Source organism: Microcaecilia unicolor, chromosome 3, assembly GCF_901765095.1.
Source record: "Microcaecilia unicolor chromosome 3, aMicUni1.1, whole genome shotgun sequence".
Classification (NCBI taxonomy): Eukaryota; Metazoa; Chordata; class Amphibia; order Gymnophiona; family Siphonopidae; genus Microcaecilia; species Microcaecilia unicolor.
In genome coordinates this window covers 293,625,052-293,646,010 of record NC_044033.1, presented here as the reverse complement: position 1 = coordinate 293,646,010, position 20,959 = coordinate 293,625,052, and the positions used below count along the sequence as shown (strand labels likewise).

At 49.9% G+C, this 20,959-nt stretch overlaps 1 protein-coding gene across 1 annotated transcript in view; it reads right to left on the bottom strand.

Moving 5' to 3' along the window:
- RARG (retinoic acid receptor gamma) overlaps positions 1-20,959 on the bottom strand; it is a 364,615-nt gene that overhangs the window by 239,968 nt on the left and 103,688 nt on the right. The window lies entirely within an intron of this gene.

The window sequence follows — 20,959 nt, the reverse complement described above, 5'->3', positions numbered from 1 at the left end:
ATCTCAATCCAGCCCCGTAAAACGGAGGGGAGAGGAATGCAGCAGCTCACTGTAACACAAACTCGTCTCAACTCTTGAAGAATCCAAGTGAAAGAAGAACTTGAACACGAAGTCCTCCTGAAGTAACTGAAGGCTAAACTTGAACCTAAAATTCAACCAGAATATAAACAGTACAGATATCTGGGAGGGGCTATGAATTGATCAGCTATGATTAATGGAAAGAAAATTATCAGGTATGATACATAATTTTACCTTCCATATCATCAAGCTGATCAATCCATAGACTGGTGGGATGTACCGAAGCAGTACTCACCCAGGGCGGGACATAGAAATCCCTGACCGCAACACTGAAGCTCCAAACCGGGCCTCCGCCCGAGCAGCCACAGTCAAGCGGTAATGCCTGGCAAAGGTATGGGCCGAAGCCCAAGTTGCCGCTTTGCAAATCTCTTCCAAGGAGACGGACCCTAAGCCGCTGCAATGGCTTCCTTGCCCATCTTGCCACTGTAGGCTTAGAAGCCTGCAGACCCTTACGAGGACCTGTAAACAGGACAAACAGATGATCCGATATCCGGAAATCATTGGTCACTTCCAAGTATCTGATGATGACTCGTCTCACATCCAGAAATTGAGAGCAGAGTATTCCTCTGGGTAGACCTCCCTACGAAAGGAAGGGAGACAGAGCTGCTGAATCACATGGAAGCGAAAAACAATCTTGGGCAGGAAGGAAGGCACCTGTGCGAACAGTCACTCCTGCCTCAGTGAACTGCAGAAAAAGCTCTCGACATGAGAGTGCCTGGAGCTCGGAAACTCTTCTGGCTGAAGTGATAGCCACCAAAAAGACTGCTTTCAACGTCAGGTCTTTCAGAGATGCCCTCGACAAGGGTTCAAAAGGCGGCTTCTGCAATGCTCTTAGCACCAGGTTGAGATTCCACGCAGGCACCACTGAGTGCAGAGGAGGGCGCAGGTGATTAACTCCCTTGAGAAACCGCACCACATCTGGCTACGAAGCCAGGGAAGCACCCTTCAGGCGGCCCCTGAAGCAAGCCAGAGCCGCTACCTGAACTTTCAGGGAACTGAGCGACAGGCCTTTGTCCAGACCTTCTTGCAGGAACGCCAACACTGAAGAAATTGGAGCAGTGAAGGGAGAAAGTGAGCCTGCTTCACACCACGCTGCAAAGATACGCCAAACCCTGGCGTAAGCAGTAGAAGTAGAGCGCTTCCTCGCTCTCAGCATAGTGGCGATGACCTTGTCTGAGAAGCCCTTCTTTCTCAGACGCTGCCGCTCAATAGCCAGGCCGTAAGACCAAAGGGGGAGGGATCCTCCATCACTACGGGACCCTGATGTAACGGGCCCTGCTCCACTGGCAGCTGCAGAGGATCGCCGACTGAGAGCCTGATCAAGTCCGCATACCAGGGACGTCTGGGCCAATCCGGACCCACCAGGATTACCCTGCCGGGATGCTTTGCCACCCGGTCTAGCACCCTGCCCAACATGGGCCAGGGCGGGAACACATAGAGAAGCTCTTGTGTCGGCCACTGTTGGAGGAGAGCATCTACTCCCAGGGATCGAGGGTCCCGTCCTCTGCTGAAAAAGCGCGGCACTTGGCAATTGGCCGATGACGCCATCAGATCTAGGCTCGGCTGGCCCCAGCGCTTCGTGATGTCCAAGAACGCCTGAGCAGATAGCTGCCACTCTCCGGGCTCCAAGGTATGGCGACTGAGAAAGTCCGCCTTGACATTCATGACTCCGGCAATGTGGGCCGCTGACAGCTGTTCCAGGTTCGCTTCCGCCCACTGGCATAGATTCATGGCCTCCTTGGCTAGAGGGGCGCTCTTGGTACCTCCCTGGCAGTTGACATAGGCCACAGCCGTGGCATTGTCCGACAGGACCCGTACAGGCTTCAACACCAGTACCGGGATGAACTCCAACAACACCAACCGAATGGCTCTGAGTTCCAGGAGGTTGATAGACCACTTGCCTCTGCAGGGGACCAGAGCCCCTGCGCTGTCCTTCCCAAGCAGTGGGCTCCCCAGCCCATCAAAGAGGCGTCTGTCGTGACGACAATCCACTCCGGGGTCACCAGAGGCATTCCTGCAGACAACTTGTCTGTCTGCGTCCACCAGCTCAGCGCCTTGCGCACTGCTGGGTCCAAGGGAAGGCGCACAGCATAATCCTCCGACATCGGAGTCCAGCGCAGCAGCAGAGATTGTTGTAGAGGTCTCATATGAGCCCTGGCCCAGGGCACTACTTCCATCGTGGCCGTCATAGAGCCCAACAGCTGCACGTAGTCCCAAGCCCGAATAGGGGAGGCTACTAGGAACTAGTCCACCTGAGCCTGAAGCTTGACAATCCGATTGTCTGGCAGGAACACTCTGCCCACTTGGGTGTCGAATCGAACTCCCAGATACTCCAGGGACTGAGTCGGGCGCAGCTGGCTTTACTCCCAGTTGATGATCCACCCCAGGGAGCTCAAAAGAGCAACCACCCGGTTCACAGCTTTGCCGCACTCTGCATAAGAGGGGGCTTGGATCAACCAGTCGTCCAGATAAGGATAGACTTGAACTCCTTCCTTCCTCAGGAAGGCCGCGATGACCACCATTACTTTGGAGAAGGTCCGCGGAGCAGTAGCCAACCCGAACGGGAGGGCTCTGAACTGGAAGTGTCGGCCCAGTACTGCAAAACGCAGAAAGCGTTGATGAGGAGGCCAGATGGGAATATGCAAGTATGCTTCCTTGATGTCCAAGGATGCCAGGAACTCTCCTGCCTTCACTGCCGCTATAACAGAGCGGAGGGTCTCCATGCGAAAGTACCGAACTTTCAAGGCCCTATTGACCCCTTTGAGGTCGAGGATAGGCCGAACAGAACCTCCTTTCTTTGGTATCACAAAGAAAAAGGAGTAACATCCCTTGCCAAGCTGATTTTCTGGCACCGGAACGACCGCCCCCAGGCGGATCAGATTGTTCAAGGTCTGCTGCACTACCACAGCTTGACCGGAGACTTGCAGGGAGAGAGTACAAACCCGTCTTTAAGGGTCGGCAGAACTCTAGCTTGAAGCCGTCTCTGATGACTTCCAGCACCCAAGCGTCTGAAGTTATTGTGGTCCACTCGCCCATAAACGAGGACAGCCGTCCTCCAATCTGTACTGGGGCGTGGACCAAGGCCCCGTCATTGGGTACGAGACCCTGGGGGAGGACCGGAGGGGACACCTCCGGGACGGCGGTCTCTGCGAAAGGAATGCTGCTTGGGGGAGAAGTTCCTCTTGAAGGAAGAGGGGGCAGAGGAGCCCGACCTGCCCGGGCGGTACCGACGGGCTTCCTGAAACCGTCCTCTGGAGGTACCAGGGCGAGTACTAGCCCGAGCCCTGACCTCTGGTAACTTCTTGCCCTTAGACGTGCCGAGATCGGTCACGATTTTGTCCAGCTCGACCCCAAAGAGCAGCTTGCCTTTAAAAGGCAATCTGGCCAGGCGGGATTTAGAGGCGTGGTCAGCAGACCAATGTTTCAGCCAAAGCCACCGCCGCGCAGAGATTGTCTGAGCCATGCCTTTCGCTGAGGCCCTCAAGACATCATACAGCAAGTCTGCCAAATAGGCTAAGCCCGATTCCAGGGCCGGCCAATCAGCCCTCAAGGAAAGATCCGAGGGGAAAGCCCGCTGCACCATAGTCAGACACGCCCTGGCCACATAGGAGCTGCAAATTGAGGCCTGCAAACTTAAAGCAGCTGCCTCAAAGGACGACCTTAAGGCCGCCTCCAATCTTCTGTCTTGGGCGTCCTTTAGGGCCGTGCCACCTTCCACCGGCAACGCCGTTTTCTTAGTCACCGCAGTGATTAAAGAATCCACGGTAGGCCACAGAGAGGCCTCACGTTCACTTTCAGCCAAAGGATAGAGGCGGGACATAGCCCTAGCCACTTTAAGGCTCGCTTCCGGGACATCCCATTGAGCCGCAATTAAGGTGTGCATGGCATCATGCACGTGGAAGGTTCTAGGCGGGCGCTTCGTCCCCAGCATAATGGCAGAGCCAACAGGGGCTGAGGGAGAGACGTCCTCCGGAGAGGAAATCTTCAAAGTGTCCATGGCCTGCACCAACAGGTTGGACAAATCCTCTGAGCTAAAAAGCCGCGCTGCAGAGGGGTCATCCGCTCCATCCGAGCGGGGATCCGTCTCCTCCAAGGAATCCGCAAAGGACCGTTGGGAGACCTCAGATACGCTGCCCTCATCTACATCGCAGGAGACAAAGTCCTCCAAGGCCTGGGAATCAACCTGAGGGCGTTTACCTCTGGGAACCTCAACCTCTTTACCAGACGAGGGAGCAGGGGCAGCGTTTTGCATAAGGAAGGCCTGATGCAGCAGCAAAACAAACTCGGGGGAGAAACCCCCCAGACTGTGTACTTCCGCAGCCTGGGCAACAGCCCTAGACGCACCCTCAACCGGCGCTCGCAAGAGCGGGGGAGAGACATGCTGCGCATCCAAAATGGCGTCCGGCGCGACACTCCACGAAGGAGCCGCGCGGGAAGAACGGCGCTTAACTTTAGCCGCTTTTGTGCCGTCGCCCAAATTAAGGGCGTTCATGGCATTAATGTCTCCAACCTCAAGGGCGGCCCAAGAAGAAGCCGTCCGAGCCGCGTGGCCGGCCAAGATGGCGGAGGCGAGGAGCGGGGGATGGGCGTTTATGGCGGGAAAAACCGCCACGCCGGAGGAAGGACCGGGACATTCATCGGTCACGAAAGTGTCACCCAACAAGGGCGAATCAGGCTTTAAGACCCCCGCATCCCCTCTAGAAGCGCTCAAGCGATCCGGGGAGCGACTCTTTGCGCCCTCGCCCTCCAACGCCATATGCCACGAGGAGAAGAATCGGGGAACCCCCTGCCCGCTATAAAAAGGTAAAAATTACCTGCTTGCCGCTCCGAGCTGTAACGACCTGGTGTCCCAGTGAGTAGCTGCAATAAACGTTTAAATAAACGTCGAAATAAACGCCTTTAAAGACGTTCAAAATTTTTTTTTTTTTTTTTAACGGAGCCAGCGGGAGGGGGGAGAAAAGGAGGGACCTGGCACCACCAGGTTTGCACTTGCTCAAAAGAGCCCTCAACCCCAGGCACTCAACAAAACCTAAGAATTAGGCTTGGAGGCCTAGCCAGAGCTGCTGCTGTGTGTGACCATCACCTGCTGAGATAGAGAACATACTGAGGAGTTTCTGGCAGCACATGACCACATATAGGGAGGCAAAAGTTTGCTCTCTATCTCCACCTGCTGGTAGATGGACACAACCCACCAGTCTATGGATTGATCAGCTTGATGATATGGAAACTTTAATTGCACAAAATTTAGCTCTTTTATATGCTCTGCTGATGGTAACAGGGATATGTGGCTACTGTGGGGTGGAGCCATGGATAGTCACACTGTCCCCAAAGATTGGCCTTTCCATAAGTACCAGCACCTTTATTTTGTATGGGGAAAAAAACCCCACTTGGTAAAAGAGGCTCCCTCTCTTCCCTTCCCTTCCCTCGGTGCAGCAGCTTCAATACCTCCCCCCCCCCCCGCACACCACCACAACCACAACCACTAGCTTTGATGTGCGGAAATGTCATTTTGGCCTGTCACTCCCCATGGATAGTTTGCCCTCCTCCAGGGCCGTGCCGATGCGGTAAGCGAGGTAAGCGCCGCAGGGGGGCGCCCACCTCTGGAGGGCGCCGCCGCGGAGCTTACCCTCGCCCCGCCGAGGCCTTTAAATCTTTTGGTCGCCCCGGGTGTCACCAGAAAGGGGGGTGCCGCCGCTCCCGCTGTCTTCATCCTGGCACCCCCCCCCCCCCCCCCGCACCAGCCCTTTAAATTTATTTGCCGACGCGATAGCGAGCGCAGCACCTCGTGTGGAAGTAAAGGAAGCGGATCCGATCATCTCATTGGGCCTTCCCTCACTGTCCCGCCCTCCTCTGACGCAACTTCCTATTTCCTCTAGGGCGGGACAGTGAAGGAAGGCCCAATGAGATGATCGGATCCGCTTCCTTTACTTCCACACGAGGTGCTGCGCTCGCTATCGCGTCGGCAATTTCTTTTTAAAAACGGGTGGCAGGGAGAAGACGAGGCAGGGTGAGGGTGGGGGACAGATGGGGTGACCGTGAAGGTGGGGGAGGACTCCGATAGCAGAAGGGACTGGGTGGGAGCCAGATGGGGTGAGGGGGACTCGGATGGGCAGAAGGGACTGGGTGGGAGACAGATGGGGTGAGGGTGGGGGGCACTTGGATAGCAGAAGGGACTGGGTGGGAGCCAGATGGGGTGAGGGGGACTCGGATGGGCAGAAGGGACTGGGTGGGAGACAGATGGGGTGAGGGTGGGGGGCACTTGGATAGCAGAAGGGACTAGGTGGGAGACAGATGGGGTGAGGGGGACTCGGATGGGCAGAAGGGACTGGGTGGGAGACAGATGATGGGGTGAGGGTGCGGGGCACTTGGATAGCAGAAGGGACTGGGTGGGAGACAGATGGGGTGAGGGGGACTCGGATGGGCAGAAGGGACTGGGTGGGAGACAGATGATGGGGTGAGGGTGGGGGCACTTGGATAGCAGAAGGGACTGGGTGGGAGACAGATGGGGTGAGGGGGACTCGGATGGGCAGAAGGGACTGGGTGGGAGACAGATGGGAGAAGGGGCATGGAGCTGGAACTGGGGTCTGAAAAGTGAGCAGGAGGGAGAATGGGGTCATGCCTGGGGCAGGGGTGGATGGGAGAATCAATGGATCTGGAACTAGGGGCAGCCGCAGGTGGGAACTGGGAGCCGAAAAGAGGGGGCAGTGAGAGAGGGGGGATAGATCCTGGATGGAATGGGGAGTGAGAGGGAGGGCAGACCCTGAATGGATGGGAGGGGGAAAGAGAGAGGGCAAATGGTGAATCGAAGGAGCAGAGAGAAAGGGCAGACAGTGGATAGAAGGGAGTGAAAGAGCAGAAAGTGGATGGAAGGGGGCAGAGATAGAGGGCAAATGCTAGAGGGAAAGGAGAGAGAGAGGGCAGATGGTGGATGGAAGGGGGAGAGAGAGATGGCAGACTGGGGCAGATGGTGGATGGAAGGAGCAGAAATAGAGGGCAGATGTGGATGGAAGGGACATTAGAGAGGGCAGACACTGGAGAGCAGAGAGAGAGCGAAGACAGATGCTGGATGGAAGGAAGACGGTGAAAAGAAGATGAGGAAAGCAGAAACCAAAGACAACAAACTGTATATATATATTTTTATTATTTTGCTTTAGGATATAGTATTTTAGCTGTGTTAATAAATGTTTATAAATAGAACATGTAAATAAGGTAATCTTTTTATTGGACTAATTTTAATACATTTTGACTTAACTTTCAGAGAACAAAACCCCCTTCCTCAGATCAGGATAGGATACTGTAACAGCACTATACTGTATTGACCTGAGGAAGGAGATTTTGGCCTCTGGAAGCTAAATGTATTAGTCCAATAAAATGGTATTATTTTATTTTCTGTGTTTGTTTTATTTCTATTTGTTAATTTGTAAAGTGGTGATTGGTATTTGTTAGTTTTTTCAAATTTACATCTGCTGTCTTTATATTTTGCACAGTACTAGGGGACAGTTTCTGTTTCTGTGGTGTTGCATTGTATACAGAGTCTGGCATCGGGGGTTCAGTTTAATTTTTGTCTAAATAGAAAGTTTATGATTACTTATTCTATAGTGGATTAGGGTGTATCTATTTGTGAAAAAGACATGGCTTTCGGTTGGCATTGACTGTGCAGGATCGACGATCTGTACTAATCTGTCTGTTTTCGTTTTACAATAGGTGAATTGATGTTCTAGTGCTCACTAGTGTTTAAGATGCTTTCCTTTCCCTTGTGTGACTCGTAGAAACGACTGCTTATGGTATGGTAAAATTGCTCTATAGGTCGTGAGTGTTTTGTATTCTCGGTATGCCTAGTACTGGATTTGGGGGGGGGGGTGTTAAACAATGACCGGCCCCGGGTGTCAACTACCCTAGCTACGCCACTGCTGCCGACGTCTCCCTTGCCTTGCACTCGTTGGTTCCCTCAGTGTCCTGCCTTCTTCTGACGTCAGAAGAAGGCGGACACTGAGGGAACCAAGAGCACAAAGGGAAGGGAGACGTCGGCAGCGCGCCGCTTTCACTGACGCTGCTGCGACCGGAAGTAAAAGATTTAAAGGCCCCAGGGTGCGGAGGGAAGGGCAGAGAGGCATGGATGGGAGGGCAGGGCCCAAGGAGAGGACAAATTGCTGGAAATGGAGGGGAGGGGATAGAGGAGGCAAGGATTGCTGGCTATGGATGGAGGAGGGAAGGGCAGAGAGGGACAAGGATGGACATGGGGGCCCAGGGAGAGGACAAATTGCTGGAAATGGAGGGGAGGGGAGGGGAGAGAGGAGGATTGCTGGCTATGGATGGAGGAGGGAAGGGCAGAGAGGGACAAGAATGGACATGGATGGGAGGGCAGGACCCAGGGAGAGAGGAGAAATTGCTGGAAATGGATATAGAGCAAGAAATGAAGAAGAAAGGAGAAAAGTAAAGAAATAAATGGAAAGGAAGCCCTGGAAATGGAGTTAAGAGGACAGATAGCAGCAGAATCAGATACTGGACCAGCATGATTGAAAAAAGAAAGTCACCAGACAACAAAGGTAGAAAAAAATTATTTATTTTCATTTTAGCGTTTGGAATATGTCCACTTTGAGAATTTACATCTGCTATCTTATTTTGCAATGTATAGCAATTTGTTTCTAAGAATATTGCTGACAATTCCTTTCAGTGTGGCAAGTGGTGAGCGATCATTTTCATGGGGGGGGGGGGGGCGTGATCATTTTCACGGGGGGGGGGGGGCGCCAACTGATAGTCTGCAGGGGGGCGCCAGAGACCCTAGGCACGGCCCTGCCCTCCTCTTGCTACTGCAGATATTTCTGTCTAGAGATGCCAGTGCCTCCATGTCTCATTCAGGTGGCAAGAAAAGGAGGAGCATAACTACACACTAGCCCTGCATCTCCATCTCCTGACCAGCTGTACATCTGACTGTTCATGTGAACTGCATAGACCTCAGCTCCGAGGTTCAAATGAACAGTCAGGTCTAGGTTGGCAGAGGAGGAGATGGCGCCCCAATGTGCAGCTGTTCTTACCATGAAATCTCTGTTGGGGCAGGGGGAAGGGAAGATATTGAAGTGAGCTGCTGATGCTGGTACTTGTACATAATTTGCCCATGAGTACTCTCTCCTCTCTTTCATCCATTTCCTAGTCCCCCTTTTCCTCCCTCGGTGCTCATCTACCTTATTTTGCCTCTCATCACCAGCTCCTTCTCAGTCTCTCATCCGCTCTCCACCTCCAATCGCTTGATGTTGAACATTCCCTATCCAGACTCCAATTCCCCCTTTCACCTCCCCATTTTCCAACCTCTCTCACCTCCTTGAAAGACCTGTCTCTTTCCTTAGTCTTTCACTCTCTCCACTGCCTTCATTTCCTTTTAACTGCCTCTCTCCCCAAATCCTCCAGGTCTTTCAAACCATCTCCCCTCTCCATTCTTCTGCACTCACTCTCACAACCTGTCACCCAATCACTTAGTCCCCATTGTCTTCCTAATTTCTACTCAATGGCTTAGTCTCCACTATCCCTAGCCAGGGCTGAGAGTCAAAGCTGGGCTCAGGGCAAACAAAGGCCCTACTGCCGCAACCCCCCCCCCCCCCTCCATTTTTGTAAAATTAAGGCCACCTGGTACCTTTTAAAACAGCAGTTCTTTGCCGGCAGCATACACAAGCAGCCAGCAACTGATACATACTGCTCCCACCAGCCCCACAGCTTTCATTCTGGTGTGTTCCTGCCTATGTGGAAACAGGAAATTGCATCACAGGAAAGGCTGTGCAACAGGTGGGAGCAGTGTGTATCAGTCACTGGCTGCTCAAGCTTGCTGCTGGTAAAGAACTGCTATTTTAAAAGCTACATTGGGGGGGGGGGCTCAATTTTAACAAAAATTAATCAATTTGTCAAAAACAAATTGGCGAATCAGGCAGCACTAGTACTGGGCCCTCCTTGGAGGCCAGGTCAAATGAATCTTGCATCCCCCTCAGCAGGCCTGTCCCAAGACCCCCCCCCCCCCCACCACAATTAATTCCCATTCTTCCATCCTACCCAATCCTTCACACACAATCAAATCCAAGATCTGAGTCCGAATTTACACTCCCAGTAGCCAGTCAACCTTAGAGTCTGTCGTCTTCTGGTCTCTCACCCAAACCAAGAGTCATGCTTGCTTGTATCACCGTGTCCTCAGTATCTGTTCTCCTGCTTCTTTCTCTGCTTGAAATGGAGGCGTACAGGAGGTAAAAACCATGGAAACCAGATTCAAATCCTGCTGATGCAGACATGCGAAGTCACACAAGCAATTGGGCCCCTTTTCCAACTCACATGCTTAAGGGGCCCGATCTCATGCATTGGCTCCCTCCCTGCACCCCAGTGATCGGACTCTCTTCCCGTTCAAGTCTGGCATTGTCTCACCTCTCTCTCTCCCCTCCCTCATTCCATCCTGCAGTTCCGGCATCTCCCCTTCCTTTCCCTCTGTTCCCCTTCCCCTCCACCCTGCGGGCTGTAAAAATTTGCCTGTTTGCTGACACTCTTATATCAGGCTTTCAGCACCAAGGTCCTTCCCTCTGTCACAACTTTCTGATGCCCGGTAGCCAAGACACAGAAGAGGGAAAGAAGCCTCAGAGCTGCTGGAGAAAGTTTGATGTAAGCAGTGATAGTGATCTGCAAGTTTATAGGTAAGATGCTGGACACATAGGAGGAAGGGGGCAGAGAGAAGGAAAAATGCCAGATACACAGGAGAAAGAGGGTACGAATGCTGCACTTGAATGGAAAGGGAGGAAGAGGAGGAAATGTTCATAAAGGGAAGGGGGGAAATGCTGCAGTTGGATAGGAGGGGAAAGGGGTAGGTGGGATTGCTGTACTTGGATGGAAGGGGAGGGAATGGGGGAGGGAATGCTGCACTTGGATAGAACTGAAGGAAGAGGGGGAAATGCTGCATTTGGATGGAAGGGTAGGGAGGGGGAAATGTGCATGAAGAAAATGGAGGGGAAAATTTTGCAAGTGAATAGGAGGGAAGGGAGAGGGTGAAATGCTGCACTGTGGATAGAAGAAAAAAGGAGAGGGTGGGAAATGCTACACATTGATGGAAGAAAAGTGAGAGAGACAGTCGGGGGAGGAGAAAGGAAAGGATACCAAGATGGTAGGGGAGGGGAGAGGAAGAGATGCCAGGATCTGCAGGGAAAGAAGGAAGAGGGAAAGGTGCTGGACCTGCAAAGGGGAGACAGAACAGGAGCAAGGAAAGAGAGAGTAACACTTGCTGGACACCGGGAGGGGGTGCAGAGGGAGGAAGAGAGAGGGAGAGAAGATGGCTTGGGGGGGGGGGGAGATAGGAGGGTAGGAAGAGATGCTGGCATGTGGGGGTAAGGAACATAGGGATACAGAAGTGTTATGTTGGATAGGGCAAGAATAGGGAAACAGAGATGGGAGATGCGAAAAGATGGGGCAAGAACACAAGGGTGATGGGTAGGATAGATAGGGACGCAGAGAGAAGATGGATGGTAGACATGGAAAGAAAAGAAGTGCCAAATGGACAAGGAGACTCTGGCAAGAGAGGACAAGAGGAAAGCAGAAACCAGAACTACATGGCAGGGGCCTGTGAGCAAAACCTTACTCATTGGCCAGTCTCTAGCATAGCGGTGGTAAATCTCCAGGGATGGGCCACCCTTGGCATCTATTGTTTTATGCTGTATGTTACTGTGCTACAGCATTTAATGTTTCAATCATTTTTATTCAAAACTTAAGAAGAAAAGTTAACATCATCATGTATGAACGTCTGATATTTTCCCCCCATGTGGCTAAACTAACACATAGTACTTCTACCCCAACAAATAGGACTTAACCTTCCCTCCCCTTCCCTTCCCCTCCCACCCCCCCCTTTCCCTTGCTATGGCATCAAATGAACATAATAACGCAGGGTACAGGGCAATATCTAGAAGTTTAATAGTCTACTCCTGGCAGTTGGAGTCAGAGTATTCCAAAAGGGAGTCCAAGTGAGTTGGAAACGCACTCCAGTCTTCGTTTTAAAGTCTGTAATTCCCACCCTCTCTACGCGCAGTAACGTTATCATACGCAAACGCCACTGCGATACTGTAGGGTAGTTGTATGTAAGCCATTCTGAGAGTATTGCTTGTTTAGCCACTACAATAGCTTTGCGTACAAAAGCGGTAAATCCTGATGGGACAGGGTGTATGAGAACAGGATGGCCCAGGAGCAGCGCCGAGTCATACTTCCAGCCCGCCTTCCACATCTCAGAAACATATTGTATTAGCTCCTTCCAAAATCGGACTATGCCCTTGCAGGACCAAAACATGTGCCCGAGGGTGGTCCCCGGATCCCTGCATTTGAGGCACTCTCCCCAAGGCAAGAGTCCCATGTGAAAGGCTCTTCTGGGAGAAATGTAGAGTCGAAGAACAAATTTGTATTATAGCTCCCAGTGCTGCGTCATGTTCATTGTTTTGCGCATTGTAAGCACAAGGGACTTGAACTGAGGCAATGTAAGGGCCATGGGGATATCTCGTTTCCAGGCAGCCAGTAACTTGGCATAGTCTAGTTCGGTAACTGTGTCCCTGATGTGCCTGTGATGGAACGTGAGGGGCACTTTTTGCTGTGCCTCTAAAGAGAATGCTGTTGCCAACTCTTCCTGGACATCCTCCGCCAGCGCCTCCCAGGACAAGGAACATATATAATGCTTTAGCTGTGCATAATAGAACTCATCGGAGGGTGGCAGGGCGTATTCAGCACAGAGCTCCTGAAACGGCTTTATCTGTCCTTCACAGGTAAGTACTTGTAACAAATATACTATCCCTTTCCTTTTCCATCTGCAGAACACCGAATACAGCCTTCCAGGTACAAAGGCAGGGTTCCCGCATATTGGCAAGTATGGTGTAACCTTCGAAGAAAATCCGTGTAATTTACAGATCCATTTCCAAGTTGCTTTTGCTGATGTCATTATTCCTGTATGCTTCAGTAGGGGCGGCAATGGTAATCCCATCATGTGCAAATAGCTGCTGAAGTGCGTTTCTGGGTATAATTGTAATTCCAGTTCTGTATTTGTATGGTCCTGTGTTCTGCGAAACCAGTCACTGATGTGGCGCATGCCACTAGCTATTGTTAGATATTTCACGTTCAGTAGTCCCAAACCCCCATATTCTACCGGTATACTCAGTGTTGGAATGGAAAGACGGGGTTTCTTCCTACTCCACAAAAAGTTTTGCATTAACATTAATTTCTTTTCCTCCCCCCTCTTTAAGTAAAGCGGGAGAGTTTGAAAAACGTAGAGCCACTTTGTAACTACAATCATGTACAATGCAATATGCCCCAGGAGAGAGAGTGGAAGGGATCCCCATGCCTGCAATTGTTTTTCAGTGTCTTTTAATAAGCGTTGTATATTTAGCTCATATAACTGGGACAAATCAGCTGGAATACATACTCCTAAATACTTAATCATGCCCTGCACCCACTGTAAGGGAAACTGTCCAGGCCAAGATGTTTTGACGTCCGTTAGAATGGGAAGTGCAATGGACTTGTGTAAATTTAATTTAAAGCCAGAAAATTTCCCAAATTGTTCAATTATCTGCAGCAGCCTGCTTAAGCTCTGGGTAGGGTTTTTCAATAGTACCAGCAGATCATCTGCGTAGGCCAACGCCCTGATGTCATGACCTGCCAAGGTGACCCCCTCAAGGTCCTGGGTAGATGCAATGATCCTCAGCAGTGGCTCCAAGGACAAAACAAAAAGTAGCGGGGAGAGTGGACACCCCTGTCTCGTTCCACAACATATTTGGAACTCTGACTCTCTTGTGCCATTTACAAGAACCCTCGCCGTGGGCTGGCAATATAGAGTACAAACAGCCCGCAGGAACCACCCCGCTATACCCATGCTTTCTAAGGTCTGAAACAAGAAGTCCCACCCGACCCGGTCAAAGGCCTTCTCCGCGTCTAAACTTACTACTGAGGGCCCTCCATCTTGTTTACATGCTGCAATTGCCAGCAAGAGTTTCCTGACTTTGTGTACCGAATGCCTGACTCTCACAAATCCTACCTGTTCTGCGTTGATCAACTGGTGCTACAACATTTAAAACTGCTACTGGACTGAAGAGCTGAGCATGGACCAAGTTTGAATGTGTGTCTTGCTGTCTCAATAATGGAATAGCAGGGGGTGCTGCAGAGTAGGCCTGAGCTTAACAGGGAAAAAAATGTGTGCGGTCTCAGTACTGGAACAGCCAAAGGTGCTATGGGCAGAACTGAGCTTGCAATGGTGGGGCAGTGTAATACAAAGCAGCGTACTCCAGTGCTGGTGCAGAACATTAGCTGCAGCACTCTTACTCCGCTAGGCAATCAAAGTAAGAAATTTCAGGGAAAGAAATGGTTTCCAAGTTCCCTGAGCAATATGTGGGTGTGGTGAGATGGGGGAGGCCTGAGAGGTTTCTAGGCACAGGGGATTCTGAGAGAAGGCATATTGTGGGGAGTTTGGCTCAGAACATGCCTGGAAGACTGAAAGTTAAATCCTAAGAAAACAGTTGCATCTGGGAACAGCTGTGGAAGTCTGCAAGCGCCTCTGGTATTGTATTGCTTTCTTGCCTGACTTCGCCTGCACACACCTCTTCCACAGACAATACCCCTCCTTTCCTCCCTCCCCTTGTCCTCCTCAGGGCTCCTCCCCTCCTCCTTGCCCTGACTAGGTTCATAGAGAGGTCAGTATGTATCTCACTGGAACACAAGCAAAGCAAAGCAAGGCAAGGCAAGGCAAAGCAGTCACTCCCTCTGGAGAATCTGAGGGAAAATTACATGTGGAAAGCCAATCATTGAACAGAATTTCTGAAGGTAGGATAAAATGGATGAACATCCCCCCTACCCCTCATCAAAAAGCCCATTTCTCTCTGGTAAGTCTGAAAGCCAGAAGTTCTCAGAGACGCATTGGGGCAATTCTATAATAGTTTGCCCAAATCCGAGCGCTAAAATGCAGGGTGCTGAGCAATTCTACAACAGCATCTGGGTGCCCAAATTCTGTTATAAAATAGAGCGTACAGTTAGCATTTGCATGCCAAGATTTAGGGATCCTTTTTAAAAGCTGCGCTAGTGATTTTGGCATGGCAAATGCGACAAAGCCCATCGCATTTGCCGTTCCAGAATCGCTAGTGTGCCTTTTTATGTTTCAACATTTTTATTGATGGCTCAACATGTTAAACATAGCCAGCAAACCTTACATATAACAATCCAAGCAGCAATACATACCGGCAATTGTTAAAGTACTATAATTCTACATCAAAATTTTCAATTCTCTCCCTTCCCCACCGTAACCATTCCTTCCCCCCCCCCCCCCCCCCCCCATTGCTTTACCTCCCTAATTAAGAACAGTCCAGCATATCAACAGTCTCTAAGGTGAATTCAAAACGAAAACCATGTTGCCATTGAGTAGCAAGATTAACAATAACTCCCTCCCCACCGAACCCCCCCCCCCCCCCCCCCCCACTCCAGGAAGGAATAGACCTCTATTATCCTTAACTTCTTAATGTCTAATTCCATCCAATTGGGCACGTACCCAAAAGACACTTAGATCAATAAACCTTCTAATTGTACTACAAAAAAACAATTGGAACTCTCTTCATCTTCACCAGTAGGCCTCAAACCGAACCCGATATCCATTGCCTAATAAACCCTCCCCACCTCCAGGGCTATCCCAAATCCATCCCAGAAATCCCATTAAAAAAAAAAAGGCCTACCAGTGTACCCCATCCCTAAACTAACCAGGGTTACAAGGAGACCCCTAAACCTCTCCCCTCTCGTGAATAAAGAACTGAAAACTCCCTCAGTGGGTTTATGAAGTAAATAACAAATTTTGCCCTTTAGAGCTAAGATTTTGCAAGTACGGCTGCCAGATTTGCATAAAAAGTGCTCCTTGTTTAGGGGAAGTTCTCGCCTCCCTAGCCTCCCAGGCCGCCAGAAGATGTACTTGGTTTTGCCAGTGCCAGTAAGCAGGAGACTCAGCTGAAGTCCAATATTGAAGGACACATTTCCGCGCTACCAAGCTCAATTTCCGACAGAACAAGCGCGATGGGAGATCTAAGGGCACGAAGGCCCTGGGCTGGTCCAGCAGAAACTGCCCCTCCGTCCCTCGAATTATCTGCCCCAATGACATACTCAGAAAGCTTCTCACCCGCAGCCAAAAGGCTCACACCGCAGGACACGACCAAAACGCATGGTAAAAAGAATGGGGACTAGCCCCACATTTAGAGCAGGTCGAAGTCACCATTCCGGACAGATGCGCCAATTGAGATTTTGTCACGTAGCCCCTCAACTCCACTCTGTAACCACATTCTCTCAATCTCTCATCTGTTACCAACCTATGTATGCTTTTTCACATGGCCGCCACATCCCATTGCGCTAGAGATACTCCTAAGTCTTCCTCCCATCTCTGTTTAAGGCGGTCATAATTTTTACTGGGCCTTCGTCTAACTATGACCTTATGAAGCCCCGAAATCGAAAGGCGCTCCTCTAATGTCTCTTGAAAAAAAGCCAGAAGCAGCTCTCCCTGTCGCTGACCCAAAGAAGCTTGATCTAACGAGGCCACATACTGTTTGACTTGCGCATACGCAAACCGGTGCCCCCAAGTAGGTCCCACCTTGTCTTGCAAAATATCACATGGAATCAACCTCCCATCCTCCCGGAGGAGATGTTCTAATATGGAAAAACCCTTACAAGATATAAAACAAAAAGTGAGGAGAATGAATGAGGATACCAAAAAATATTTATTCACATGAAAAATAAAAATTAAAAAGTAACATAATGTACATAAAAATGACCCAACACGGCCGTGTTTCGGCCCAAAGGCCTGCCTCAGGGGTCTTTGTAACCTAAGTAAAACAATAAGACAAATGAAGAATATTGTTACAAATATATCATAGACATGAATATGATGAATGAAACAACAGACATTGGCTGAATGTATAGCATAAATGAACAGACAAAACGAACGGAAAATTGTCTGTGACTCAATCTAATAACATGACATTGAGTAATAAACGTCAAATATATATGTGAAGTTTAAAAAAATTTTTTTTAAACAATTATGGATTATTAAAAATTATTATTATTATGGATTATTAAAACGCATGGATTATACTTTAAACAATACATCAATCTGTAAAAATGAACCTGTAAAAATGAACAATATGTTTGTATGCAAACCCTTACAAGCCCACTCCAGAAAGACCGGATTGTCCATCCCCGCTTCAAAATCGATATTACCTCGAATTGGCAGTTGATCTGTAATCCGTGGATTCCCCCCCCCCCCCCCCAACAATCTCACTAGCCAAGTCCACACCTCACACATCGGTCGCAACAACATACTCCTGTTTACACGTTTAGGCACACACCCCTGGGGGAGATGCAGAAGGGAGAAAAACCCCTGGGTGCCAAAATACTCTTGCTCCAAACCTGTGGGCGTGTATGTCTGTGTTGAATTAAACCAGTCCCCCAGGTGCCGGAGTAAACACAAACAACAAAGAGAGTCCAAAATCTCCCGCAAAAAAACACAAGAAAACAACAAAACAAGTGGATATCTTCCGCTTGTTTTGTTGTTTTCTTGCCGGAGTAAACATGCCTGAATATATAAAAACAAGTTAGGAAATCCCACTCCCCCTTGACCCCAATCTCCACTCAGCACCTCCTGGAGCAGCTTGACCTTTTTACGGGCCCAGCATAATCGGCTGAAAAGTCTAGTCACCACCTTCAAGTCATTTTCAAGGAGCTGGAGTGGCAACGCCTGCAAAACATATAGAGGGGCATAATCGAACGCGAACGCCCATCTCCATGGGCGTCTATGTCTGAGAACAGGTATGTGAAGGGGCGGGACAGATCGTATTAAAAAAAAAAAATGGCCGCCCATCTTTTTTTTCGTTAATACGGTTTGTGCCTGGCAAATGCATCGGAGTTGTGCGGATTTGAGCTGGGCGTTTTTGTTTTTCAGCGATAATGGAAACCAAAGGCGCCCAGCTCAAAAACGAACAAATCCAAGGCATTAGGTTGTGGGAGGGGCCAGGATCCGTAGTGCACTGGTCCCCCTCACATGCCAGGACTCCAACCAGGCACCCTAGGGGGCACTTGTAACAATTAAAAAAAAAGAGTCAAATACCTCCCAAGTCCATAGCTCCCTTCCTTTGGGTGCTAAGCCCCTCGAATCCCCCCCAAATCCACTGCCCACAACTCTACACCATTACCATAGCCCTTATGGCTGAAGGGGGGCACCTACATGTGGGTACAGTGGGTTTTGGGGGCGGTTTGGAGGGCTCCCATTTACCACCACAAGTGTAATAGGTAGGGGGGGATGGGCCTGGGTCCACCTGCCTGAAGTCCACTGCACCCACTAACAACTGCTCCAGGGACCTGCATACTGCTGTGATGTAGCTGGGTATGGCATTTGAGGCTGGCATACAGGCTGGAAAACAAAGTTGTTAAAGTTGGGGGGTTTTTGGTGGGAGGGGATTAGTGACCACTGGGGTGGTCATCCCCGATTCCCTCCGGTGGTCATCTGGTCATTTAGGGCACTTTTTGGGGACTTGTTTGTGAAAAAAAAGGGTCCAAAAATGTGACCTAAATTCGCGCTAAAAACGCCTTTCTTTTTTCGATTATCGGCCGAAGGCGCCCATCTCTTCTCGGCCGATAAACACACCCCAGTCCCGCCTTCACCATGCCTCCCACACGCCCTTGCGAGATGGGTGCCTATCTCCCGATTTGGGTTGAAATCTGGGCGCCCATCACTTTCGAAAATAAGGCTGCTAGCCACCTAGGAAAGATAACCATCCTGATTAAATTAATCCTCCCCAGCAAAGGCAGAGGGAGATCCATCCATGACTCTAACTGCCTCTTTGTATCTTCAACTAACGCGGACGCATTCATTCGATAAAGAGAAGAGACCTTCAATGTAAGTTGAATACCCAGATATTTAAAAGATCCTGATTCCCATCTCAAAGGAAAATCCAATCCCCACAGGTCCTCAGGAACCGCCTTTGAGGCCAACGCCTCAGATTTCTCCAAACTAATACGGAACCCTGCGTAATCCCCATATTCCTGAAAAGTTTCTAAAAGCGTCTGTAACGATTTTCCCAGCCGCAACTTTGAACACCAGAGACCCTAATTGAATCCCCTTAATCAAAGGGTTCTCCATAATGTCCCTTATAAGTGGATCCAAAGCTAAAACAAAGAGAAGCGGCAAAAGCGGATATCCCTGTCTAGTGCCCTTCCTAATGGGGAAACTCTTTGATTCAAGGCCATTAACCAAGATAGTAGCATGAGGATCGGAATAAAGAGTTTGAAGCGCATCCATAAACCGTCCCAAAAACCCATATCTCTCCAGCACATGCACCATATCAAAAGCCTTTTCGGCATCAAAGCTAACCAGCAGCGAAGGCAACTTCTCATACCAACCATATTCCAACGTGGTCAAAATCTTCCGTACATTCTTCGCTACCGATCTACCCCCTACAAATCCAACCTGGCTCTCATGTATCAACCTCGGTAACCAGTGAGCCAAGCGATTAGCAAGGATCTTCGCCAACAACTTCGCGTCAAAATTCAAAAGGGATATGGAGCGGTAGGATGTGGGCTCCGAAGGGTCCCTCCCTGGCTTAAGTAAGACGATAATTTGGGCCTTATTCAATGCAGGGGGCATTGTTCTGTGTTCTATTAGTGTATTCAGAAATTTAGTGAGATCAGGAATGATTTTGTCTCCCATCAATTTAATAAAATTCAGTCCTTAGGCTGTCAGGCCCCGGAGCCTTTAACACTGGGCTTCGAGCGATCACCAAAGCCACCTCATCTTCCGTTATTGGTTCGTTAAGGCACTTTAGCTCCAAGGATCTAAGACACGGAAAATTAAGATTGTCTAGGTACATTTGATTCACAAGTCCTGTCACAGACGGGAGGGGGCATAATGTTTCTTGTAAAAATCTTGAAAGATATCACATATTGCCTCATCCAACTGGGCATACCCCCATCCTACGCGCTTTATGGTAAGAATCTTCCTAGGCCCCCCCACGTGGACGTACAAGACGTGCCATCAACCTGCCTGCCTTGTTCCCATGCTTGTACAACTGGTATCTGTAATAAATTTGAGATTTTACTGCCCTCTGATGTAATAATTCGTTAAGAGCTGTCTGCAGTTCTAACACCTGCTGTTTATAGCAGTTCTCATGAGTCTGGCCAAAGCACTGTTGCGCCTTGCAAAGCTGTTTACTGAGCCTCAAAATTTCTTTGTTTCGCAAGGACCGCACAAAGTGAGCGTGACTAATAATTTCTCCACAGAGAACCGCCTTCGCCGCCTCCCAATAAAGAATAGGGTCTTCTCTATGTTCCTGATTATGTAATGCATATGACTCCCAGCAGGTCTTCAACCGCCCTCTAAGTATCTGGTCATTATACAGCTCGAGGGGAAACATACAGTGCCTGCGTTGCCCCGGGGAGGGCGCCATCCACCAATCCAAGGCAACCCAGGCATGATCTAAAATGGAATATGGTCCAATCTCTGCCCCCGCTATACCTCCAAACATCGAACGGGTTACTAATACATAATCAATACGCGATTGAGTCGAGTGCACACGCGATAAATGAGTAAAATCTTTATCAGTAGAGTGCAACAAGCGCCACACATCCACCAGATCTAGCATCTGGCCTAACTGCAACAAGCCCTGATTAAGGCAGCAAGTAGAACCCTCCCCGGGGCGCGATTTATACAACAGGGGATCCCAAACTGCGTTGAAATCGCCACCAACTACCAAAGCAGCATGAGGCTGCTGTACTAGGAAGTTAATCACAGTTTGATAAAAATCTCTATCATAAGTATTCGGAGCATATAAATTACAGATGAGCAGCTTCTGCTGGTCCAACACCGCCTCCATAA